Below are 27,702 nucleotides of genomic sequence, written 5' to 3' on the forward strand. Positions count from 1 at the left end.
TCCAGCGCAATCTCACTAATAAATTGCAGAATCTTGTGGGGCGTTTCTACAAAATATTTAGCTATTAGCCGGATATCCATCGAAATAGGAAACAAAGGATTGAGCGAAAAACAAACTTGAATCCGAAGGCTCGCGTCGAAGATTGAGACAACACAAGTAGCATGATGAGCCGATTTCAGGATACCACTAAACGTGCACCCTGGAACCCGTGTAGTATAACCGATTAATTGAAGGCGCGCACGGCGTCCATTCTTCCTTTCAAATACTGCTCGCCGTGGTCATAGCTGTGGCTTCAGAGTATGAAATCATTTGACTTGTGAGCGAATTTCACCGTTGTGAAGCTTCCTTACAAATTTTCTTCAACTGCGAAATGCATTGAAGCATCGGGAATAATATATTTCAACCGCTGGAGCTTAGATTGAGTTCATGAAGTGGTCTGAAGAGGAATTGTGGTCATATTTTTTTAAAAAAATGATCATCTCTGCTCCTTATCAGATCCCTCTTAAATGTTTATACATTCTTGCTTAATATATGACACGCCAAGGACACGTTGCCACGTTGAAATTTTTAATCTAACGAACCATGTCGACAAAAGTTGATTTTTAGTTGCAATTTCCGCTAAATTTTTCCTTGAAAAATTCTCTTTCACAAAATGGTCACTTCTTGTGAAATTAATGCATTTAAACGCACATTGTTATTTTGTTTGAGCTGTTTCAGTTTACATTTTTGCACGTATGTAGAAATGAAGAAAAACGTGTTTTGGGAGGTTGTTTTCCTCTTTTTAGCGGCTCTGGTGCTTGCACTAGAGCTGCTATTCCGGACGGTCCCAGCTGGGGAGTATCAACGGACCATGTTACATTGGAGAGACCGCGTGTTGGTTGATGGGAATCGGCGCCATTTTCTGCTGTTTATAGGGGGGACTGATTTTATTTTAATTGATATCTTTTTCCTGTGAGCGAATGCTATGTTGTGTAGTGTATTTTTGGAATCATGGTGATACTGTCAATAATTCAAAACGGGTCTGTGCTTTAATCTCGCACTGGAAAAAATGTACTTTACGTTTAAAATTTGAAAATTCAAATCTATAAGTTTTCGCGCTTTTTTCGAAGAATGCCGTGGTTGGAGCTTCCTAGTCATACTACTCGACATCAGCTGATAGCAAACAAAGGTTACCAAGGAAACCGTAAACGCGTAACAATTACCTACCGTCGCCAGAGCCGCTTTCCGACGCGAATGCGTTGGAGCTTCCTGCTTGTTTTTGTTTACGGATGGACAGCAACAGTTTTAAAGAAAACTGTTCAAACATACCTCTAGAATGTTATGAATGAGCCGATCATTCAATAAATATGAAACTTCTAGCCTTTTTGGAGGGAAGATCGGATAAGTAAAAGAAAATACATTCATACTACAAATATCACGGCCCACAGGATTAGTATAGTTCAGTTATATAGCTTTAGCCCTTTAGTTTTTCGCATGTTTACGTATGAAGGACAAATATATTAATAGAGAGAATAAAAATATAGTTTAAGGTACATTACCTTGCGTATGAGAGGTATGAAGCGTCGAGGATCGGGCGGGAGGGGAGGGAGGGTGAGCCTTAAAGCCGCCAGCGCAGATCCTTAGTTAACGAAGATATGAGCATTTGAATTCTCCATACTGGGTATGTGCAGCCTCTCCAATGAGTCAGTTAAGTCATTTTTTTTTTTTTTTTTTTTTTTTTTTTTTTTATTGTGTCATTTGAAAGTAGTAAGTGACCGAAGCTTACGGTTTCTTTCCTAATTTTTTTTGATGACTGCAAATGGGAGAAAAGTTTATTTGAAAGTGCCGAAAATTAGGGTGGCCTAAAATGACGTTTGAACCGCGCACTCGTAGGTTTCTAATGTACACGTCACGATCAATATGGCGGCGAAATACGTAGTGGAAGAATACACGACGGCGTCGCATTGGCGGTGTGATTTTGTTGGTCAGCTGGAGGTTATGTAGGTTACCTTGTTTGAGATTCATATCCATCCAATGTTCTTAATTCTCTAAGCTTTTCAATCAGAATGCGATACAGATGTATGTAGGATATGAAACTTTCACACAGAACTCACTTAACCTCAAACGAGAAATCGTGATGTCAACAACGGCAGCGTGGCGGTAGTAAGCAGGTCGGCTTCGGTGCCGCCATCTTCCCGTTCTATGACGCATAGACTCGAAAATTCACGGCGGTCGGTTCAAACATGTTTTCGAGGACCCCAATAAAGGATGCGTTACATCTCCGCGCAGACAATTTTTCGTGAAATTTTAACGTAAGCATCGTTCTTCTCGTACCGAAAACTGTAGGATTCGACTATTTGTAGGCAAATCCCTCCCGAGCTTAACTGACTCATTGAAGCGTTGCACTAATCGGCAACGGCGCCGGCGGGAGCGTGAGTGGGCGGTGGCAGGAGAGAGGGAGGGGACGCCGCGCTGAAGACGTATGGAAACGTAGCCGTGGTAATTAATGGACGGGAGGATTTGAAAATGGACTTTTCATCCGTTTGCGCGGGAAAACGAATTAGCGCCGTGCGTTGCCCAATGCGCCGACCTGATAACGTCCATTTTTCTTTCGCCAGTTCCCACCACCGCTGCCACCACACCAGCCACCACGCCCGAGCGGGTTTTCAGGTGTTGGCATCCATCAGTCGAGTTATTGCATGTCTCCGAGATTTGCGGCTTCGAGTACATACTCTTAACCCTCTATTGCGTGAATTCATTTTGGATCACAGATTTAGAAATACAATTTTTTTTTCTTAAAGATCATTGTAAAAAATAGAATCAAATTTATTGTTTTTTTGGGCGGGAGGGGGCTTTTTCTCCTCCAAATGCCCCCCCCCCCCCCCCCCAAAAGTATAATTTAGCAACATTGAAGTGGGTTCCGTCATTTTGACCCAATAGAATTCAACCTAGGGCTTGCGTGGATGCATTCGAAAACATCGTTACGCTCGTGCAAAATGTTTAAAAAAAGAAAATACGTTAAATTACATTTATGTGGATATTTAGATTAGTAGAAGATTAAGTAAAATGTCGCGAGAAACACAATGGTGCCAACGGTTTTCTCTGGAATCAATTCTCGAGCACAAAAAAAGCACTCGTCGATTCAGGCCGTAATGGATGGGATATCCTGGGCTACGTTGAGAGTCTACCTCTATATCTTGTCAAACCAAAGACATGAAGACGGAGCGTTAAAAGCAAAAAATGAAGCTTCTTTTCAACCACCTCTACTATTGGCTAGAGGATTGGCGGCGAAATCGGGACAAGTTTGAAACTCAAATGTGGGGCGGGAACTAAATAAAATTGCGGAAACAAGGTATTCTAGATTGATATTTGCCCAAATTCACTTACCCACTCATATTTTTTTTTAACTTTAGGTTAGTTTTGGTCCGGCGTCGACGGAATAATTTCATTTGGGGGTAACGGTCATCTAGGACTGTAACGGTCCGTTTGAATCGGCAGGACCACCATGAGCAGAAGAAAAACTAACTTTATCTAAGATTACTGCCTGTTATTGAGAAAAAGTAAGTGTACCATAAAAAGTCGCAGTCCCAACTCTCTTATTACATTCGTTTTAGGCATTTAAAATACGTTTAGAAGAAGAAATGTGGAAAAATCAAGAGGACAAGTTCAAATCAAATTTCCGTTTGCCGCCATGGATTCCCACGCTCATTTACACACTCACCCAAGAACCCAGCGCCAAACCAGGCTTCACTTTTTCCCCGTGCTTTTAGATACGAGGACCCCGTCTTTGTGTCTTTGTGTCAAATTCAACATGCACAGATAAACACATTATCAGGGTTGCCACTTTGTTTAGGGATTCCAACTTTGGAATAACAGCAAACACCCTAATTTACTTGCCCCCTATATTTGCACCCTATCTCGGCAAATCCATCGTACCTACCACATGTGACTTTCGAGGATTTTTATCTTTAAGAAACGAAAGTTATCAATCCGTCCCCTCACTCAACAAAAAAAGTTCTTCAAAGTCACCGCCGACGCCAATGGACGGCATTTTCAACTCATCTGCCAACTGAGCGTGGCAAACTATGTCGAGCAACCATTGCAGCTCCGAAGGGACTCACTTTGCCTACCTGGAATTTTGAAGGCGAGGCGATTGAAGCCAGCGTGGAGCAATATGGTGCTCAAACCGCAATGCGCTCCGATTTGAAAATCATTCTTCGTAGTTATTTAGTGGCTCAATGTTTCATTTGACTCAAGCTTATTTTCATCAGTTCCTCCTTCTACTTCCTCTTTTTTCTTCGCGGACACGTGCCGAACGCAAACGAGGAATTTTTGGCAAACACCACAATAAACAATAATGAGGATAACCTGAATTATTGTCACTAAGGAACGCTGATTTGTAACTCGCATGTTGATTTTGGACATATTAATATCATTCAATGCCTTTTTCGTTAAGTAAAAGGCAAATTATTGCACGCAATTTTTTTTCTTTATTTTTTCCATGAAACTCCCAATGCATGAAGATATTCTCCTTTTCCAAAGGTAAGTATTTTCATCCTATTTGTCGACATGATCCATTTTATTCGGCACAGTCGCCTCGCAGAACTCAATCTCGAGTTAAGTGCACCTATTGGCTGACTATTGAAAGTGATGGACAAAGCCATGTACAAAGAACACAAATAAAATATGGAACGATCCTATCGGTTGAAACGGATGGTTGCCATAGACTGAAAGATGAGATGATGGATTTACTATTGTGTCCCTCGTGGGTTGCTGTTAGTTGGTCAATTACCCTAATAGCACATCTGGTTTTAAAAACGTTTTTAAAAGGTGTCAATGAAACCTTTGAACATTTATAAAATGTTTCACTGAAACATTTTAGATACTTAGAAAGTTTAAATCACGTTTCAGAAACGTGCCTGAAACCTTTCTATGTCACCCTTTTAAAGGTGTCAAGTGACACCTTTCAGAGATGTGTCCTTAAAACCTTTCAGATTCGTTTTCAATTTATTTCAGACTCAGGTCAGGGAAGGCTGTACCTCTTTGACACATTTTTGACACCTCCTTAAAACAGATCGCAAAATCTTAAATTGTTTCAGAAATGTTTCAGAAATGTTTCAGACATGACTTCCGCCTGAAAAAGTTTAAATCACGTTTCAGAAACGTGTCTGAAACCTTTCTATGTCACCCTTTTAAAGGTGTCAGGTGACACCTTTCAGAGATCTATCCTGAAAACCTTTCAAATTTGTTTTTGACTCATTTGTGACACATACTTTTTAATGGTCACAAAATCTAAAATCGTTTCAGAAATGTTTCAGACATGAGTTTCAAAAGTTTAAAGAACGTATCAAAAAATGAAAAACTGAATGTTTTCAGGATACCTCTCTAGAACGTGTCCCCGCAACCTCTAAACCAGTTGCATAGACAGGGGTCAACCATGATTGACACCTCTCTATGCAACTGGTTTAAAGGTTGCGGGGACATGTTCTAGAGACGTATCCTGAAAACATTTAAGGTTTTATTTCATTTCAAATCTCAACTTGTCTTTTCTGTTATTTTCTGACAAATAAATATTTTTTACATAGAAATTGTTTTAGAAATTTTTAATCGTCCACACCATCTTAGAAACGTCCCATATATCATCACTTGGAAACATGTCAGCAAAATTTAGAGTACAAATATTTTCATACTGAGTTGTTGCCCCAGCAGTCAGAATACATGGTTTTTTTTTTTTATTATTTTTGGTGCCTTATCTCAAAGTTTTGAACGCATGTTTCAAAAAAGTTGTTATCCTTTTGAAGTCTATATCTAGGTTCTACAAGCGTTTCAAACTCTTGGAAACAATGATTGAGTGGCAAAAAATGTGATGTAACCATGTATCAACAAATCAACAACAACATCTATGAAACATTCTCAGCAAACATTACAACAGACCGCATTATATATCAGAGCAAAGTTTCTGACATAATACTGAATGTGAATTGCTTCAATATTTTTAAATTTAGTGAACACAAAAAATATCCAGAATATTACTATTGAGCATTATATCTCTCCGTAATCTAATAATTTTGCTCCCAAAAGGATGGCTTAAAAAAATGCTTAAAACGTTAACTATCTCTTTAAGGCTGTACAAAGGCTAAAAATTGTATGTTCTCAAAAGATTCCATAGGAGGAAAGAACTAAAGGTTAGTTTTAATTTCTTTCACTACTTTACTAGGTACGTAGTTTTTAAAAGCTTCAAAGGTCCGAGTTGAAAGTTCATTTTCCAATAGACAAATGCTAATTATTGAAAAGACAAAGAAAACTTTAATGAAATGAAACAAAAGGAATTAAGAAACTAGACAATACCATTAGTACACTTTGAAAAAAAGTATTCAAAATAGGTAACTATTGATTAGTAAACTTAAAAACTAGAAGAGAAAAAGTCACTAAAAATGTGGCCCTGACTGTGAGTAACAAGTTGGTGGAATAGTCCTGGGATAATATTTTGCAGGGAAATCAAGGCCAGAGAAAGTTCCAACAATTTCCATTAGAGTAAAAAATTTGAGCTCTAATGAGTATCAGTGCAAAACTGACTTTCCATGATGAAGAATTAGTGCCAGTTTGTGGGCTCTAGTTTGTAAGTGGGAAAGACGCTTAAGGAGGAATGGAATTAGTCTGCTTGTTCAGTCATCCCTTTTGTCAAGCCTACTTTGGGTAGATTTAGCAACAAACTAATTACGGCAACTCAAGTGGTGGCTTTATCTTCTCATTGATTCCACCTGACGAGGGCACAACAAAGAGTTCAGCTGACAAAGCCGACCCTTCACACACCTCCATTCCTCATTGTCTTGCATGGTTCAAGAAACAAACGCAAAATATCAACAACTAAGCTGCAGGGCTACACGGGAAAAAAAAATTAGCTACAAACCGAACAAGCAAATAGTGCAGGTAAAATCCCTACACCAACAAATTTAACTGATTGGTGTAGCGATTCTAGCAAATTGTTTAGTTGATTCGACACCATGCAAGGATAAAAAAGCTTAAGAAGTGAAGGTAATTTTGCTATACCCAGAATTGGTAAATTAGCAATCATTTTTTTATCATGTAGTGGTGGCGTATGGCATAATGTAGAAGCATTGCCCTTTTAATGTTGAGTTTAGGTAAATATTGTCTGCGCCTCAGAGATAGAACTGGGAAAAGAAAAAGAGAGATACAATTCATGGCGCAGAACTCAAGTTTATTTGTGGGAACCGATCGATGGTGATGTTGGTGATGCATTCAGGTCAAGGTAACATTTGTCTCTCCTCCTCTCCTCTCAGGTCTACTTGAGAAGCATCAAAAGATCATAAAGATGGTCATCTCTTCCTATGTGATAGGTTATTCGCTGATGTTTGCGCGTACTAAAGTTGAAATGAAGTGGGTTGTTTCGTGAGGCCAGCCTTGAGTTCCCAATTTTAAGTAAGTCCTGTTCAAATATAATTGAGAAACTTAAAACTGTGATAGGCAGGTAGTGAAAGTGTGATGAAGAATTGGAGCCCTGCTAAAAATTTTTCATGGAATTCCGTGCTGGTTTTTCATGGAAAATTTCTCCACGTAAAATTGGGCACGGAAAATTTTTCCATGGAAAATTTCTCCACGGAAAGCACCACGGAAAATGTCACCATGGAAAATTTCTCCATGGAAAATTTCTCTACGGCAAATTCTCACCGTGGAAACCTGCCACAGCACTCACTGTGTCTCATGCAGGTTTCCACCATCAAGTTACCATGGTGTTGTTTCTTTAAGTCATCATAGAACTGTTCTACTCAATGTTGCTGGTTTTTTTAGTATTTAATTAGATAATTTACAAGTTTTCCTTGTAATCAAAATAAATGAAAATGATACACTCACCAACTTGAAGACACATAGTACCAACTATACTTGACAGAGATGTAATAATTCTTTTAACGATTGAGAAACTACCGCACTGTACCTTCGCGTCACATACTGCACGCTCAACATTTCAAATAAGATTTCATTCAGTTGACAATGTGAAAACATATTCAAATTATTTCACAATGAGCACGGAAAACAGCACCAAAAATTATCACAACACTATCCAAATTAGAGGCCAAGAGAGTGAAATATGAACTGTAGATTTTGGTTTCTGTCTGGGAAGCTTAATTGCATCTAGATGGTTTAAAGGTTGCCACTAATTCCCTGCGAATGGCTGTTCAATAAGATCAAAGGAACTGCCAGATGATAGAAAACAAATGGCGATTGCTGCAGCTGAACAAGGCAGGTAAATGTCTCGGTGTGTTTTTATGAAAGCTCTGAAAAATGAATAATGTACAGCGCATCAAAACCATGAGTACAACCAATGATCAGCACTAAATTAAAACAATATCAAGGTGAAGCCAACTAACATTTCTCGAGAAGTTAAAATAAGTTCTGTGGATAGCCAAATAATTTTTAGTAATAGGACAAAATACTTGTGAAAAAGCATTGGTAAAATTGTGTGTAAGAGCAATTATTGCATTGGTAGCCATAAAAATAGGAAGTAAATTATTGGACATCTGATAATTCACTGAAACATGGTTGATAAGGATGTGATGTTTTAGCCCTCTAGAGTTAAAAGTTTAAGGCCTCATCTGTAACTTCAGATATATCTCTCACACTACTTACATTTCTGGATAAAAATACCAAGTAATAGCTAAGGCTCAATTCAGACGTCACTTTTCCTTCACTCATGTCAAATGAAAAGTTGGATCGTGTAATACAACACGAGGACACAACGATCATTTGAGAGGTTGAACAAAAATTTGAAAGTTAGGTCACACCAAGGTTTTCGTTCAACTTCTCAAACAAATGTTAGAGCTCACGCATCATACGTTGAGACAAACGTCAAAAGTATTGTTTAAGTCACCATTCACCAGTGGTGCCACCTGACTACATGAATTTACCTGTTGAGTGGTGCGAATTCAGAGCTAATCGGAGAGAAACATTTGTTTCAACATACGATGAGCGAGCTCTATGTTCTCATGTCCGTATCAAACGATCCAACTTTTCACTCGGTATAAGTGGAGGAAAGCTAGACTGTCTGAGGTGGGCTTTAGTTTCCATCACACAGCAAAAAAATCTAGAGGGGCCTGTATTTAAGGTTTCTTTTTCAGTCCTAAGTAGTTCTCACCTGTGAATTTTATTCACAGTCTATATGGGTTTCGGCAAACGATAGGAAATGGCGATCTCGTATGATCTAACAGATATCTGATATTATCCCTGAGGAGGACGATGACATGAGCTGATGAGCAGCGAGGAATGGAATGCAGTTAGAATGTTAACCGTGTGCTGAAAACACGATAAGGTAGACTGTAACCAATATTCGATCACGGTTCATGTTTGGGGTGCAGACTCGGAGGAGTGACCAAGGAGAAGATAGAGAAAATGATGAGCACATACGAATCTACTATTCAACAAAGAATGTTAGAATAGTTTATCAAGATACAGAAATAAATGTAATGCTATGATTCTATGGAGAGGTTACAGATCAGTGGCTGATGGATCACTATTGGTGCCTATGCCTACATTCAGTAATAGGAATTGCTAATCATTGTTATTCATGACTTACCTAGATTCAGTTCAAGGCCCTTGCATTCAACTCGGATTTGGCGTGATGTAGCGAAAGCAGGAAGTCAAGAAATATATAAATTTCTGAGAATTACTGTATGGTTAGCGAGAGCTTCATTGAGCCTGACGATTCACGCCTCGTTGATAACCTAACCTCAAAATACCGACAGGGCAGGGCGAGGCAGGGCGGGGCGGCACATCTCCTGACTTGCCGAATTGAATTGAGGATTTTTTATTTAAATCTGCATGATCTATAAAAACTCATTCGCTTATTTATTACTGAAATGCGTAACGCCGATAATGTTTCATACTTCACACGCTTTAACATTTGCGTTCTATTCTTGCTTTTATTTTGGGCGCTTCTGGGTACCAGATGCGCCCTTTCCAACCGTTCGACTCCCCTGATGTAACATGTACTATACTACATGCCCTTTTGCCTTATGGGTAATGACGCCATTCTGGTACACCCGGGAAAAATTGGATTTTTTTCTGCATCTGGTATTCGTAAAAGTTTTCGTGAAATGTTTTGCTTTTAAGCATAACAATCTCGCACGGACGTTTTACCTGGTTAAAGTATTTTAGGGCCTCCTTATGCTTTAAATACTTATATCCGAGGCAGTACTTTCAGATCGATTTGAAAATATTACGAACAGTCACGTGATCTCTTCATTTTAGTGACGTATTACTGTGCTACTTTGTGATTGGTTCATTTTCTTGGCGCAGCATCGACACGTCAGCTGTTTGCGGCATTGAGCGGAAGGTTTAAGGTTATGACATGGACCAAGAGAATGAATAAGGACCCCCAACTCCAGTTAGCGGAGACATTAGCGCTGCCTGCGTTCACGCCGTGAATATGGGTCCAGCCAGCGCCGATGTCACCGCCGGCCGGCCGGTCCCTCTCTTCCCCGCGACCCGCGCTTCCCCTCCCCATTGCTGAACTCCTCTTCACGCGGCCCCGCGACCTGCGCGCCCTACCTCGCGGCGTCGCAACGCCGCTGTCCGCTAGATCGCGTTGACGCACCAGCTTTAGAGGTTCCGCCGCTCTTTCCCGTCGTCTGATTTACAGTGAATCCTTTATGTTTCCATTCACCACTGACTAAAATTCATCACAAAATGCTTGTGGAAAGTTTCAGGACTTCGCGGTCGATCTGAAGTTTTGAAGGGTTTTGCGGTAAAAGAATCCCACTTTAAATTCCAGCTTCGTCAGTCTTCGGGTACATAAGTTGGTAGTAATATGCTTTGACAAAGAAGCGCCCTTCAACGCTTGGGCGTTGGAACTGCTTGTTTATTTTTATACAATTTCAACATGAAACAGGGCAGGCCGGCAGGATTGCAACGCAGGTTTTGTTTTGGAGTCGGAACTGAATCACTTTGTAAACACAAGATGAGTTGTTGGTTATCACTGCCAGTAATGCAAATTTTAATTTTTTTATGTGATTTAATTAGTATCAGCTCGAATTCGAGTCTTCTTCGTTACGAAAGTAATGTTACCTCGAAGTTGGTGAATTTTGATTAACCTGAAAGTAAGCCAGCAGTGTATCGCGATGGACTCTTGGTAATCGATCTTCAAATTTTTATTTTGGCCATGCGTAGAAATAGAATGAAAAAATTCTGATAGATACAACTCAATTCTCATTGGTTTTGCTATTACCGCTATTCGGTTCTTTCTACAATTCAATGTTGGTTTCACACAGGAGATTTGGAAGTATGACGGTTGAGCTTCAGTAAAGGCGATCCTATTGAATAGTTAGTGTCTAAACTAATCTTGCAAAACACAGACGTTTGGTCTCTAATTGACAGACTTTAAAGCTGTACCTACAGGTTCGAAGAAGCTGCGTGTTTTCTGTTTTTTGACAAACTATTGCGGTTATTTCAGTTGTCTTAAACAGAGTAGGTATAAGCAGCAAATTATTATTACATCTCTGTCAACCATAGCAAATCTCTGAGTTAAACATATTTTAAATGAAAACATTCTCCGTACAGAAAGTAATTGCTACCTACTGGTACAATTATTAAATTATCGTTAAATAGTGGGCATTGTCTTGGGAATGCCATGGTTGTAGAAATTTCAGTGCACTAATGAAGACTTATTCTGTGATAACTGATGACATGAAACATTTTAGTGGCCCTCACTTGTGAACTTCGGTGAGTAATTCAACTTAATTCTATGATGCATAACGAAACAGCAAATAGTTGCTGATTGTCAATGATCAAAGGCTTACAGATTACCATGTTTATTCTTGTGGTGGTCTCTAGTGTTTCGCAGTGTTCCAATGCATGTTCTCTGCTATTCCGTTACGCTCCCTTGAAATTCCATGTAGCCACCACGGAATCTCCTGCTGCCACCATGGAATCCCATGCAGTCTCCACGGAAACCCAAGGAGTCACCATGGAGTTCCGTGCCTTCTCCATGTAGTCTTCATGGAGTCTCCATGGAGTTCCGTGTCTTCACCATGGGATTCCATGAGAAACAGCACGGAATACCATGGAATTCCATGAAAAATTTTTAGCAGGGAGATGATCCTCAATGACCTCCTTGAATGAAATAAAAAAAATTGATTTTGAGATACTGATGTACAAGTACATTTTTTAGGACGTGGGACGAACAGACAAACATTTTTTCAATAATGGTTTTTTCACTGCAAGTACCCTAACTGGTATATACTTAAACGAAGTAGATTTTTTTCGTGGGGGAGGGGACAATACTTTCTTTATCTGCGGTGGAGCTAGCAAGTAAAGATATTTAAAAACCTTTACGTCAAGTTTATGACAAAATTTGCGACTTCCTTGATAATTGGGTGGGGGGGAGGGGTTGGGTAGAGGGAGAAAAATATAATATCTGAAAGGGATTGTTATATATTTGGAATGCTATGCCAAAATTATATGTAAGTTTCGCTGTCAATTTAAAATTTTTAGACACGAAAAGAATATTTTCAGTTGACGACTACCTGCTTCTTTCCCCTCTGCATGGGAGTTGCCATACTTCAGCATGCAGTTGACCAAGGTTTCATGAATAATCAATATAAGACTAGAAAATGTAATACAAATCTGATCCATGCTGAGACAAACAACCAAAACTTTGATAAATTTGATTAAATTAAAAGAATCGTGAATTTTCTGAAAGACAGAAATGTGAGAAGAACTTACGTTCAATTAATAGAAATTTTGCTGATAACATAGGCCAAACCGAGGCAAAAACAAAGAAGAAGGAAAAAAATCTTATTTTTCGAAAGCACACGGGAAGAAATTGCATATGAGGAAAAACATTTAAGACAGGCGTAAAGAATGTAACAACGAAACACGTAGGAAAGGTGATTGACACGTTTTCGAAACGTTTCCTGTATGTGCTAATATCCATGCCGATGAGTCGTTCCCATGTGTCTGAACCGAGTCTGATGCGAATCTGATCTGTTGTCGAAGATAGGTTGAAACGCAGAAAAACATTTTAGACAGGCGTTAAAAATGTAACAACGAAACACGTAGGGAAGGTGTTTGACACGTTTTTGAAACGTTTCCTGCAAGTTTCTATTTTCATGCCGATGATTCGTTCCCATGTGTCTGAAACGAGTCTGATACGAATCTGATCTGTTGTCGAAAAAAGGTTGAAACGCAGAAAAACATTTTAGACAGGCGTTAAAAATGTAACAACGAAACACGTAGGGAAGGTGTTTGACACGTTTTTGAAACGTTTCCTGCAAGTTTCTATTTTCATGCCGATGATTCGTTCCCATGTGTCTGAAACGAGTCTGATACGAATCTGATCTGTTGTCGAAAAAAGGTTGAAACGCAGAAAAACATTTTAGACAGGCGTTAAAAATGTAACAACGAAACACGTAGGGAAGGTGTTTGACACGTTTTTGAAACGTTTCCTGCAAGTTTCTATTTTCATGCCGATGATTCGTTCCCATGTGTCTGAAACGAGTCTGATACGAATCTGATCTGTTGTCGAAAAAAGGTTGAAACGCAGAAAAACATTTTAGACAGGCGTTAAAAATGTAACAACGAAACACGTAGGAAGGTGTTTGACACGTTTTTGAAACGTTTCCTGCAAGTTTCTATTTTCATGCCGATGATTCGTTCCCATGTGTCTGAAACGGGTCTGAAACGGGTCTAAAACGAAGCTGATCTGTGGTCCAAAAATGTTGAAACGCAAAAAAACATTTTAGATAGGCGTAAGAAATGTAACAACGAAACACGTGGGGAAGGTGTTTGACACGTTTTTGAAACGTTTCCTGCAACTCTCTATTTTCTTGCCGAATGCCGGAGCATGAGACATAACTTACACATTTTGAAAACTGTCCCTGAACCTATCAATAAAACGTTTCTAATATGTGTCGTAAAAATAGTTTTAATACATTTATAAAATGTGTTAATGATACGGGAAAACTGTCCTCTCATTGAAACATTTTAAAACTGTGTTAGAAATGTATCAATTGAAAGATCCGATATAGACACTTACCGAAACATTTTAGAAACCTCTCCCAATTTTGTGACACCACTTGTGCTATTAGGGTATAACAAAAACCTCTTTTTCCATTGCAACCACCGCTTTTTACCAAGAGGATCGACCCTTCTCTTATTTGTCGATCGTTTTGTCTATCACTTTGAAAATCAGCCTGCTCGCAAGGGTTTCATTTTGCAACCGTCGAGTAGCTTTCAAAGCTTGAAATTTGCGGCGGGCGGTGACGACGGTGGAATCAGGATATCGAGACGGTCGGGAAAAATTTGGATTTGAGAAGCTGGATAAAGAGGATACAAGGGAAGCATCGGGCTGTCGACCCGACGGTAGGACTCGACTACATTTTGACTTAAACGTTGTCGTCCACACAACTCAACGCTTTTAAAGGTTCATCTCGAAATGGAGTTACTCCCTTGGGGTGGCGCATCTTTGAGACGCAGCCTGGAGAATAAATTAGGTTAACTAGACTCCTAGCTGGCATGCCGTCACCGCGTTGCCACGTCTCCTGTGATATTCTTATTTTTACGCCCCAAAAAACCACCCAACTACAATCTTGTTCACCGTGTAGATTCGCCGTGTTTCTAGTCAAGGTGGGACCCGCGCGGAGATTCGCCGAGTTCCCAGAATCGCATGTATAAAATTACGCTCAAAAGCCCCGAACGCCGAGCCAACTGCGTTTGATCCTGTCCCGAGCAACCCCTCTTCCCTAACCCCTTACACCCCTCGTTGCAGCCCGGACCACCTCGGTCGAGAAGCGATTCCCGCAACTCAACTACGTTACTTTCAAAGTATCCTTATTCTTTTAAATAGTCGACAGAAGAAGAGAGGTTTCCTTATAGAGGTTCTTTCCACCCCCTCCCCCCGGATAAACATTTGCGAGCCCCCATACTTCACCACACCCAACGATAGCATCTCGGTTCGATCCAGATTCAGGTGGACCACTTGACATCTTTATAAATGAACTAACTTTAAGAGAAGAGAAAAACTAGCTTAGTCTCGTATTTAACTAGTGGTTTTTACTCTGTTAAAAATGTAGAAATTTAAAGTCGGCAAACAAAATTTGAACATGAAAATAATAATTTATCTTCATCCCTAACATTGAGTATTGCTTTTGCAAATACTAACCCTTTCCAGTCGTCCTTGAACCCTTGATCGATGAATTTCCACTTGAGCAATACTTATCGATAAAAGTCACTCGAAATGACCACTGTCTATAAACGAGACTCAGAGTTCAATCCTCCTGATTATTTGTACTTAATTAAGTCTCGTTTTAGCGAACTTGAGGCGGATTACTTCAAAAGTTCTTTAAAACAAAACATAAAAATAAAAAAAGGCGCACAGAGTCTCAATCTTAAACTTTTTCGGCGTTTGTCAAAACCATAGAATTTATTCGTGATGGAAAATCATTTTGATCCCTGCAAAAGTACATTTCCATCGCAGGATCGTTAAATTTTCCTGAGAGTTGGTAAAAATTGGCTTTTCTGGCCCTAAGTTTTGCGGCCGTGATAAAGCTTCTTGATACAAAATGCCATATGTGAAGCCTCTCTAAAGAAAGAAGTTTCTGGAGAATACCTACTATGAATACAACATTGACGCTGCTTCGGTATTAAAACTGCCGTATTACGAAAGAGAGCCGTAAGTCCAGTTTGGAATGAGCTTTGTGACTGATAAGAGCATGCGCTAACCGCAGCTCACCACAAAAATGCACTTACGGCTCCACGAGAAGACCGCGGAAAATCCAATATCTCCACATAGACGGCCCCAATCTTATGAGGGATAGCCGAAGCAAGCTGACTCCATGCGATATCGCCAAATCGCCCTACCCCCCCCCCCCTCCTCCCGCTCCACCGTCTCGCCAAAAAGCAATAATCGCGTTAGGTGTCCCAGTATCCTGTCTTCGATTTTGTACTAAACATTCCGTCACCCTCCAAAAAAAAGGACGTAACTACACTTGGCGATGAACTCTGTCGTCCATATAACTCAATGTTTTCCCGCGGGTTCATTTTTAATTGAACTTACGCCCTTTTGTCTGCCAGGCGTCGATTTTTGGGATGGACGAGCGACGACCGAGAACTTGAAGGGGGGGGGGGGACCTGCCGGCCTGGAAAACGTGTGAGAGGTCCGGTTATTTCATCACTTGCCCGGATGACGAGAGAACATGTAAGTTCATTATGGAGTGAGCTCTACGTAATGGGGGGGGGGGGGGGGTCATTCGTGGGACAGGGTTCACCTGGAAGTCACGCTTCGCTCTTAACCCGGCAGAGCGACGATACATCTTTATGTTTCCTCCCGGTCATGCTTTATGTTGCGTTCAATGCAAGTATCAAATTACATCGGCGAACCAAGAGCGAAGGGACGATAGATCCAGGCCCATCTGACCCCTGGCCTCCCTCCTCCTCCCTGTTTGTCGAGTAATGCAAGGAAGGTAGGAGAAGAAAATATAAGGAGACGCCATTATTACACTGAAAAACTAGGCACCTCCACTTTTGACAACCCTTCGACGGTTGGATTTGATCTTTATCTAGAGGGCAGATTTCCACGATCAAATTCGGCTCACTTTTTAGCTAAACATATACAATTGAGGACTATAGCCTAAGAAACTACTTGCCAGAAGTCAAGGACTCAACTCTGCTGTTTGTTGGCTAAAGGCTAACGTTTGTATTGTACCCTTTCATTTCGCGCATTTTCGATTTACCAAGGGGGGTCGAGAATTTTTGATGTGGTCGTCATTATTGCTGGCATGAAAACCGGAGGTTGTACAGTTGCACCGTCGTCGTCCAGAGAGAATTTTGTTTCGGTACAACGGAGGTTGGCACTAAGTTAAAAATTTAGCCAAATCCGCGTGCGGATATTCTCCAAAGAGGTGCAAGAATAAAATAGATTAATAGACAGGTTAATAGAAAAGGCAAAAATTAGAGCATCATGAAATAAGTCTCAATAATAGGCTTGAACGTTCAAAATTGACTTGAAAGTAGAAAACTGAACTGCATTTGGATTGCATTTTGCAAAAAGGAGCCAGAAGCATTGCCATGATGCTAAAATTGTGCAAATTCATGCTTTGCATTAAAATAATTTAAATCATGAAAAAATACGAAATTTACATGGTAATTTTTGTCTTAGATTCACAGTGTTCAGCGAGTAAAGTAGAAACTGTCAATGGATAATCAGGTTTTTTTCCAAGACCAAGGAAGTTGCACAGTCTTAGCAACATTGCAATAATCGTGGTTCTTTCTTTGCAAAATGCAGTCCATTTTGCAATTAAGAACTGTGATATTTCCGATTCATTTGAGAAACGGCGTACGTGCTATTAGTTTCACCATGCAGATGGGTGCTTTTAAAAGTGGGCCAACAATTGGATTACATTTTGAAATCTTTGGCTCTCCCACATATCTGCATAGGGAAACCAATGGCATGTATGTTTTTTTTTTTTTTTTTTTTTTTTTTTTTTTTTTTTTTTTTTTTTTAAATGAGTCAGAAATAGTGGCTCCTTATTGCAAAACGTAATGCATTCGTAGTTCCCTTATGCGGAATGTAGTTCAGTTCGTTCGGGTATGGAAATCAGAAATTTCAAGTTTCTCACCCTTGAAAAACTGCAATTAGACATTTGAAGCGAACTGTACTGCATACTTTGCAAAACTGAACTTGTTTACCCCTGGTTCATCTATGAAAGGACTTATCTGCGTACAAAAACTATATACACATACGTTTATACGTACATACGTGTTTTCTAAACTGAGCCAGAAATAGTGCGATTCCTCATTGCGAAAGGAAGTCGAGCTAGTACATCTGACAAATCAATTTTTTTAATCCCCTGGAAATCACCTTCCTCATTTTTTGTTACACAGAACTCTAAGAAGAAACGAGAAAAATTCAGCCCGTGGGGAAATATTTATTCGCAAAACAAAAATTGTTTTTGTTGCCAACATAATAAGTGAGGCATTAGCCTTGGGAGTTTAGGTCTTTGGCCAAAGCGATCAAGTCGAATAAAGTGATATAACCTTTTTTCTATGCTTATTACATTTGATATACGCATTGAAAAACTTGCAACGTCACACATTGAGGTATAAATGCTTTTATACTTAATGTCTATGATGAGAAAATGTGCAACTATGCACGCGCTAGAGTGGGATTTCCGCGGTAATCCTGATCTTCTGCTTTCTATCTAGTCAAGGTTACTCTTCTGAAGGCGCTCTGAGCAACTATTCCACCTTTGAAGTGTTGCACGGCATCAAGCGCAATTGAAGGCGCTTTACATTATAAGCAAATTGACTATAAGCAAATTGACTATAAGCAAATTGACTATTATAGTATCGTTTACTCCTATAGCGTCTTACTGACCCTACTATATGCGGCTCTTGTTCACTCGATTTTTGTGAAATTTGGTAAACGGTGGCAATTTTTTACGAGAGACTTGAATTTCAACTCACAATCAGTTTTTTGGAATCTTCAACAGTTAGGATGTTAAACCTATTGATCCGCCCGTATTGAACAGCAGTTCTCTCAGTTGAAAATGTGGCCAAAATCGTCCTTCTGCAATAGATTGGTATTCTGCTGTTGATAAAATATTATAGTGTTTACCCTTTTTTGCGGCTAAATCTTTCAGCATTGTCAAAAAATGCTCTAAAATGACAGAAATACTGCAAGACATAACTCAATTAAACACAACCGCTTAACAGTGGCTCGGAGTAGGGAATTATTTTCATATACTATAGTTCAGTTCAATATGATCTTGGTTCGCCAGTTGTGGATCCGTCTCGCGCATCAAGATATATGTAGGATGTAAACAGAGAAATAGAGCAATAATGGTAATCAGTAACGCCAATTTAGATCAGTTGATAACTCGCGTCCGTATCACACCGCTTAAAGAATTTTTAAGACGAATTACATTTCAATTTAAACTAGTTTTAACTGATCCGCTTCATTTGTGGGTTGGTTTTAGTTTTAACTATGGTTATACCTACAACTAGTTCTGACGAAAGGGTCTATGGGAAACTGATTTCGACCAGTTAGAACTAGTTTTAACGAAATTCTAGTTCTAACTGTAGCATATAGATAAACAGAATATTCTGTTTTCATTTCAAGCTGAAAAATTGACTTGTGTCGTTTTGAAAACTAAATTAGCAGCGGAAATTTTGAAACGCCAAAATGACGATGCGTGGTTCCGCCTATCAAATTTTGATCTTCTATGAGGCATCATATATATAGAAGCTCCAAGACCTCCTAAATTTGCATAACTGGTAACGCTTATTTTCAGCGTTTCACCGGGCCGATTTTCCTGATTTTTGCGGCTATCGACTTGCAATTGTCTCTAGATGAGCTCGCTTTATTCAGATTTTGAAAATATGACCCAGGTTTTTTACATTACGCGGTAAAGTTGCGAATCCTCCCATTTAAACAATGTAAATTTTTATTTTTTGTCATAGTTCGTTTGGGCCCTCTACTGGGCCGATTTCCATACTTTTTGCGGTTATCAACAGGTGATAGTCTCTAGATGAGCTCGCTGTAATTAGATTTAGGACATATGACCCAGATTTTTTATAATTGAGTAAACCTGGGAGCTTAGAAAGGGGGAAAAATTGAACTAAGCGAGAAATTGTGAATCTTGGTCTGTTAGTAGGTTCTAGGGTAAGGTAAGTGAATCGAAATTGTGCTCCTTTACTCCAGACTATCCAAAAGTATCGAAACGCTCAGTTCTAATCATTCCGTTTCGTTTCAGCCTTGGCCTGAAGTTGGAAATACATAGCGGTTTTCTTATTTGATTCTTATTGGTCCAATCGTTCCCGGCCAGAGGAAGATTGGACAGATGAGAGTCAGGAGAAAATGTTTTCCCTTTTGTTGGTCGTTCTTTTGTCAAAGCGGGCCTAAGAGAGGGCGAAACGCCCTCTCAGGGTTGGGCTGCGTAGCGGCCAGAGAGGGGGCATAGCCCCCCCCCCCCCAGTATAAAATTATTTATTGCCTCTGTGTGATGCACGCAGAATTAGAAGAACGCTAAAGACGAACACACAACTGACTCGGAAAATTAAATTGCTATGAAAATGAAAATTGTCCTTATCTCAAAAAGAACGCTGAGCGAAAGCAAAGGATTCTATGATAAGCAGAGAACTTCATCGTGGTATATCGACCATGAAACTGAAATAGTGCGTATCCTGATTGCAGTGTTTCAAAATTGCCGCTTTTATTTTATTTTTAAAAGGAGACTGAAGCAACATCATGTCTTGAGGATTTCACAGAATATCCCATCCCATCCCATCCCACCTATAATAGTTACCCGACCTATGTCGTCAATGCTTTCGTTCACAATAACTACCGTTAGATTTACGTTAGCTGATTCAAATTTTGTAATTTTGTCTATTTTCGTCTGATGAAGAACTATATAGATTTTCGGTTAAATCGCATTTACCGATTACTTATAAACGGTAATTAACGTAAGTGCCGTACATACGCTGTTTTCCACTAATCTCTTTAAAGGAAGTTACATTCCTTGGTTTCCTTGGTAACATTTGTTTGCTATCAGCTGATGTTTTATTTCAATTTCTTTTTTTCATTTTTTCATTATTTTTTTTTTTTTTTTTTTTTTTTTTTTTTTTTTTGTCGTTGTTAATAAATCATTGCTAGGTTAGTTTTAATTTTTTTGCCAGCATTTATTCTACCTCCCTCCCCCAGCTCATTTTTCTAGCTCCATCACCCTCTCCCCTCAACTCATTTTTCTATCAATTTTATCATTTTTTTTTTATGGCATGTCTTGCTCCCCTACCACCATTTTTTCGGGGTTACAGATATTTTAGCGGTCTCTAAACCCGTGTGACTCCAGTCACAGGCATTTTGCTCGTTTTTTACAAACAGAGGGAAAATCACTGAAATTTTCACAAGACGGCGTTCAATAGCTTTCCATGTAGAAAATAAGTATGACAGGAAGTCTGCAACGCCCCAAACCGAGATACACATTTCTGAAGTTTCGCCATCGACATGCACCAGTCGTTGAAATTGAAACACCCATGGGAAGAAGGGACTTCCTTGACACAACAAGCTTTTTCGAGAGCGCATCAAGAAACTGCCAACGCAGATGCACTGCTTTTCTCTTAATGATAAATTCGATTTTTCCTCAGAGGAGTGACAACAAATTCGTACACGGAAAAAACAAGACTAGTGTTGAGCACTACTGGCCGTTTAGTGGGGAGTAGTTGAGGGCTGGCGTCTAAGCGCTGTACAGCTCAACGCCGGAAGGCAGTACAGGTGGGCACTGAACATGAGTAGTGCTAATCAGATGCCGCGAGACGTAGTTGCGCTTAACAGGTGTAAATTCACCCTCAAGACGTCCCAGCCACGATAGCCTGGTGGTAACGCGCTGGTCTTCCACCGGCGCAACCCGAGTTCGATCCCAGGCGGAGGCGTTTCATATTTTACGCTCGCTCCAAAGTCACTTTAGGACTTGACACTACTTCTTCCTTAGTGACCCAGCCTCGAGCTGTTTAGTGCCCAGCACTCCTCTGACTTGCTGGCTCCATTTGACCTAACCCTCGTTAGTGCCCAGCACTAACATGTAGGTCCCAACCCTAAGCTCGTTTTTTCCGTGTATGTTATACGTACTACATTTTGCAATTAGGAACTGTAAATTCCGGCCCGGTTTAAAAACTACGTATGTGTCATTAATTTTCCTATGCACAAAAGTGTTTTTTCAGATGAGCCAGAATTTATAGGTCCAAATTGCAAAATGCAGTCCATATATCAGTGTACGATGCGAGCGCAAACAGTTTTCCATTTACATTGTTAAAAGGGGGTTTCATGGCTTCAAATCTGAGCAACTTGAAGGATTCAGAGAACGGCATTGCATTGAAAACTGGAAACTTGAAGATTCTACGTTTCTGCTCGGTGTAGGCGATTCGCTGTAATTAAGTGTAAATCCGAGCTTTAATTCGAATTGAATTTGGCAGAGGCCCAGGAAGGATGGGGTGGAGCAATAAAAACGAACATACAAGTTAAAATTGAGAATGGAGGCGAGGGCCTCGCAAAAGGGAATCCGAGGATAAGCATATGTCCATAATCGCGACCAAGGTTATACCCTGAGCTCTCAGCATCGCATTCGCCGTTGCAACATCCTGACAAAACGAAACGTTCTCCTGCTAATAAACCACCACACACTCACACAGAGGCATGCATTTCACCATTATCGTATATGTTCCTTCATTCAAAACTTAAGCTACAACACGATTCACGCAACAAAAGTTATTGACTTTTCTATTCCACCCAATACTTTCCATTCAGCATGGGTTACGAACAATTTTCATTTTCTGCTTATGATTGAAAAAAGAGTCTCAAATTACACACGACGATGATTTTGGAAAGCCTCTCAATGAGCAGTGTTCCTTTCCTTCCCTACTCTATGTCATTCAAAAAGGAAATAACGTTCAACAGCTGAGCCCACCAAGTCGTGTTCGCTGAAAATGGGCTGCATCACTATAAAAGTCCAAAGCTATGAAAACATTTGTACAAAAGCATATATCTGCATTGGGGAAACTGCATATTCTAATGCATATTTCTTTTACAAAATGAGTTCTAAGGATCGAAACAGGCCAGTCGCGCTAGTCACAGAATCGTGCTTGATGGTTTAAGCTTACAGATTGGTAAAACAAAATAATAAGATATATTCAAACGCCAAGTATGCACGTCCAATATGCCGTAGATGTGGCTTATCAAAAAGCACGGTGAATGACGTCATTCACTGCGTTAATGCATACCGTGGCTTCTTCCACCTTGATTTCATCGGTGTTTTACATGCGTGCAGCGTATCACCCATTGATGAGACCAAGGTTGGAGAAACCGCAGTATGCATTACCACGACGTCATACGCCGCGTTTTTCGACGGATGATAGCTCCATTAATATTGGACGGAGATACTTGGCGTTTAAACAGATCTCATTAGTTTTTGCTAATCAGTAACTATTAAACCACTAAAACTCGCTTCTGTGACCAGCGCAATAGACAATTTGTAGGTGTCTGAAATTTGATGAATTTCGTGTTTAAGTGGTAACTACTGAGTGAACTGAACACGAAGATACACTTGGTTCATGAATTCAACTATTATTGAAGAAGATATGACAAAATGATCTAATCTACTAAAATGCATGTGTTTAAATGGGAAATGCCGCCAGATGACGTCACTAGGCGGTGCATTTTTTCACTTTTAAATCTATTTTTAAACTATTTCCCATAACAGAAAAATAATAAAAAAATACTGTGAGATCAGCTCTTTAAGCACTTTCAGATGAAGCAATAAAAAATTTGCATGGAAATTCTCCATTGACCCGTCCCATCCGAATATAATGGTTGGTGGGCGAGGAAGAAGGTCGTCCCGATTTGACAAGTCCTACTCCAGGTTATTATGAGTAAAGTGGTCGGAGGTTACGTTACGTTAGGCGACCGTTATCTGGGCCACCCCCGCCCTCTCCACTCCCACCTCCCTCTCCACTCCCACCTCCCTCTCCTCCTTGGAGCCATACCCGCACCCGCGCTTTCGCCCCCTGCGCGGTAATAACCTGGTGGCGGCAACGCAAGTCACGGTAACGTACAAAATGACGTCGTATGATTGCAAACTGCAGCCCCCCTTCCTCCCGTCTACTCTCCCCCATTGCAACGAGGGATGACGGTAGAGGCGCAAAGGTTCCGAGAAGAGGAGAGGGAGGGGGTCATACGCGGCTTTCATTAGCGGTTATCACACGATCAGCGTTGCTAATGCACCCCACGCTGTTGCCAAATGTCAAGAAATTCATTTCTTAACCGGTGACCCTCATCAGCGGAATGAAAGTTTCTCCGGGAACTTTCCGGAACATTCCTGGAAGTTCTTGAAAGTGTGAATGCGGGCTCATTATTGAAATTATCAGACATAAGCTATGGTCAAAGGAGACACCAGGAATACGGAACAATTCTCTTGGTTGAAACGGTTGGCTCTTGCATAGGTAAGGAGGAAATTCGTGGACTAACTATGAGGTCTCTCGTGAAGTGCAATTAGTCAGTCTATTACTTACCCTCCTTTGTGCATTGCAACCGCTCGTTTCCACCAACAGGGCAATAGGAGCCCTCCATTTCTCCCTTGTCTCCTTTGTCCGCCGCTTTGTCCATCAATTTCAAAAATCTGCCCCTATGTAACGTCTACAAAAAAAATTGGATCGCAGTGCATAGAGGTATTTTATTCACAAGTGCAAAGCTGAATGGTGAAATTGCAAAAATCACTCGAAAATCACGAAAATCACTCTGTAGTAACAGCAAAAACGGATTTTGAAAGTGATTCAGGCCGAATCCGTGCCGAAAATGGCATGAAGTTGCGTTCCAATTTGACAATTTTAAGCCTCAGGCGTACTCAATCAAATTTAAGAACTTTTTTCCAAAACTTGCGTTCTCCTTTGAACCGCAAATCTAAAATCATAATTAGGCCAGGCTAGGTTGATATTTTTGGGCGATTTTTGAGCCAGATCGATGTTCGAATAATGCTGCGAGCTATGTGTGACAAGCCATTGTCTCAATTTAGAATTTTTTGGCAAGATAGGTGGGTATGAAATTTTCGACTGAGTAAAACGATTGGCGAACTTAATAATTTTATGGATTGCTCGATAGATGGGGTCAGCTCTGATTACTCATAAAAAGTACCGGCTTTACTGTACACAAAAATACCACCAAAAGCTCACTGTGATTTAAAAACATTATGCAGGTGGGCACTTTTGCGGATGGGCCAGAAACAGTTTTTTCTTCTTTGACCTTTTCTGCCATACTACCACCATCCCAGGAATAAAGCCTCGACAAAATTTTCGCGTTATAAAGTGAATATCGGTACTGTGTAAATCATTTTGAAAGTGTTAAGATGCGTATATCTATTCGTGTTAAGATTATCGAAGATCAAAATTCTCAGATGAGGGGCCAAATATGCGTTGAATTTTTGTTCAACTGTACAGTTTCAATCAAAATTTGAGTTTTCGCTCCACCGTGAATTTTGTGGCGATTGGATTTTCGTGCAGTGTCTTTTTGCAGGTACATTTTGAACTATCTAGTTATAATAAATTGAACTTTTTGTGAAACTGATCTTGTCTGTAAATGATACCTTGACGGGAATAACACGTATCGTTTCGGTATCATTTATTTGAACTCAGTGAGGCAATTATCTGCTATTTCTCGTTGAAATTTTTTTCAACTGCCATTGATTGCGAGTGACGGAATTTCGAATCAAAATGTAAGTGAAATATCCACTATTTTCGAATGTGTCTATGATAATCTGAGCAAGTGTTTTACAACACAGGAGGCGACCGTTAAATTAAGGAAGTTTACCATACTACCGGGTAACGAGCGCCGCTGCAAAGCGCGGAAAAACGTCACGCAGCGCGCGGGAATGGAGTTCGATTTACCATACTGATGGGTCCTGTTACCGTGCTCTGTGTTTGGTGAAGTTCTCATGATTGATATAGTTCTTATGAAAAGCCGTATAGTTGTGCCGTGTTTTTTACCGCACAGTATGGTAAATCTAAATCAATTCGTGGTTATGTACCTCATACTTTTTTTTTCCGTGTAGTCCAAAATTACTGAAAGTCTAAAAAATTACATATGAGTAGTGAAAACACATAGGTACATTTTTTGTCTTAAATTACATGTGAAAAATGAAGACACGTGGGTACATACGTACATTTTTTTGTCTGAAATTACGTATAAATAACAATAATAAATATTTCAATTAATCTAATCGTTGCAAATTGCCGACATGGAGTATGAAGCGCCGTAGGTCCGTTGGCGATCTTGTTTTTAATCCTAAAAATGGACTGAAACTGACGATTTTTCAGTTTCTTGATTTCTCAAATGCCTTTTTTAAAATTCACTGTATGTTTACTGCTCATATGTTCTTATACTAACGTAACACTAATGTTAGTCAGCCTCAGTAGCCTTAGTAGTGGTGTAGTGGTCAAGGCAGTTCGCTGCCAACACTGAGGTCCCGGGTTCAAACCCCGGAGGGGACTAATATAGTCATCTTAACTGTGGATGACTATGCTACTCCAATACCTTGACCCTTTGAGATAACAGGGTACGGGAAGGACATAGTCACCCGGTAAGTAATCCGTCTGCACTGTTCGACTGGGTTGTGAAAAATCGGTGATCATTCGTAGTGTGCGCGACTGCCAGCGCTACCTATCAGTGTAGATTGCAACAACACAGTCCAACCCGGTGGAAGCATGGACGTGCTCCGAAAGTCCGTGCTCTGCAGCGTCTGCCACAGTCTTTGATAAGACCTTCCGTTGGCTATCAGACGGCCGCTGAGCCCTGCGGGAATATAGAGGATACACAATGTGTCAATAGTACGAAGTTAAGGAGCACGGTCCATAACATCGGGTTGCACGACGGCAATTGCCAGTTGCCTTGGCCCCTTGAGGGTGCCCCACTGGTGCCCCACTGGTCAGCCCAGCCCCAACTTACTTACTTAATACTAATGTTTAATACTAATATGTTTTTCATTCTACATCCACGGAAAGGAATTCAGAGCCTCTCCGGTAATTTCTCTCTTTAATATACAGCGCAGGGGTGGGGGGCAGCACATGTAAGTGCCTACTCATCCGTCCGCAATTGCCACCGCCGTTATTCTTTGATCCGCAAACTCTACCGGCCCTGTTCCGCCTGTCCGCAATCGCAACCATCAAAATATGAGAATCCGCAAACGCCACGTCCGCAATCGCCTCCGCACCAGTAAAAATAATGTTGGGTGCCTGCACTACACTGCCATGCTCAGGAGGAACACCGTATGAGCCATCAAACGTTGCCAAATTTCCTTCGGAAAAGCCCGAATATACTGGGAAAATTATGAATATTTTTTTCGAAAATGTTCAAAAAATTTTGTACACAATTTAATCTAAAATATCTGAAAATTTTATTGGAAAATATGTATGAATTTCATCAAAAATACATGTATTGTCAAGGGAATTTTGACAACTATCGAATATTCATACGGCGTTTCTCCTTAGCACGCGAGTAAAAGTCTCCGGCACACCGTGGAACGTATTAACTTGCAGCCCTACCGTGTGGCCAGAAAACGCCGTATGAACATTCGCCTGTTCCTGAAACTCAAAAAATATTTATTTCGGGGTAAAATTACGAATATTTTCTCTTAAAATTTTCAGATCTTTTGGATGAAACGTGAACAAAATTCACTGAAAAATTAGAAGAAAAATTAGTAGAAAAAGATTAACAAATTTTTCCGGGAATAAGTGATTTGTCGAAGGAAAGACCCCGACTGAGAGCTCATGCGGCGTTCTATCTTAACAAAACAAAAGCAGGCTTGAGGTGTGGGTGTGGGCTGTGGGAGGTAGGAGGCATTTCCAGGGTATATTGCCGTGCTATGGAAGAACGCCGTATGAGCCCTCAGACGTTGCCAAATTTCCTTCGATAAAAACCGAATTTTCTGAGAAAATTGTGAATATTTTCCTCCAAAATGTTCAAACAACTTTGTACGCAATTTAATCTAAGATATCTGAAAATTTCAAAGAAAAATATTCATGAATGCCGTTAAAAATACACGTTTCATAAAGGGAAATTTGGTAACTCTCGAATGTTCATGTTGACATTTTTCCGGAGTCGGATATCGGATGCAAAGGAGCGAGGCGGGAGCCGCGACGTGTGCCAGTCGCTGGAGCTGATAAATAAATGTGCAT

At 40.2% G+C, this 27,702-nt stretch overlaps 1 protein-coding gene and 1 long non-coding RNA gene across 3 annotated transcripts in view; both read right to left on the reverse strand.

Annotated features, from left to right (window-relative positions):
• loaf (low-density lipoprotein receptor domain containing lost and found) overlaps nucleotides 1-27,702 on the reverse strand; it is a 175,678-nt gene that overhangs the window by 92,404 nt on the left and 55,572 nt on the right. The gene's annotated exons all lie outside the window — the stretch shown is intronic.
• On the reverse strand, nucleotides 7,178-10,515 carry LOC140224985 (uncharacterized). The gene is made up of 2 exons (XR_011900203.1): nucleotides 9,569-10,515; nucleotides 7,178-8,273 (listed from the first exon to the last, which is right to left on the reverse strand). It is a non-coding gene; the product is annotated as an uncharacterized lncRNA (long non-coding RNA).

Source organism: Bemisia tabaci, chromosome 7, assembly GCF_918797505.1.
Source record: "Bemisia tabaci chromosome 7, PGI_BMITA_v3".
NCBI classification, from domain to species: domain Eukaryota; kingdom Metazoa; phylum Arthropoda; class Insecta; order Hemiptera; family Aleyrodidae; genus Bemisia; species Bemisia tabaci.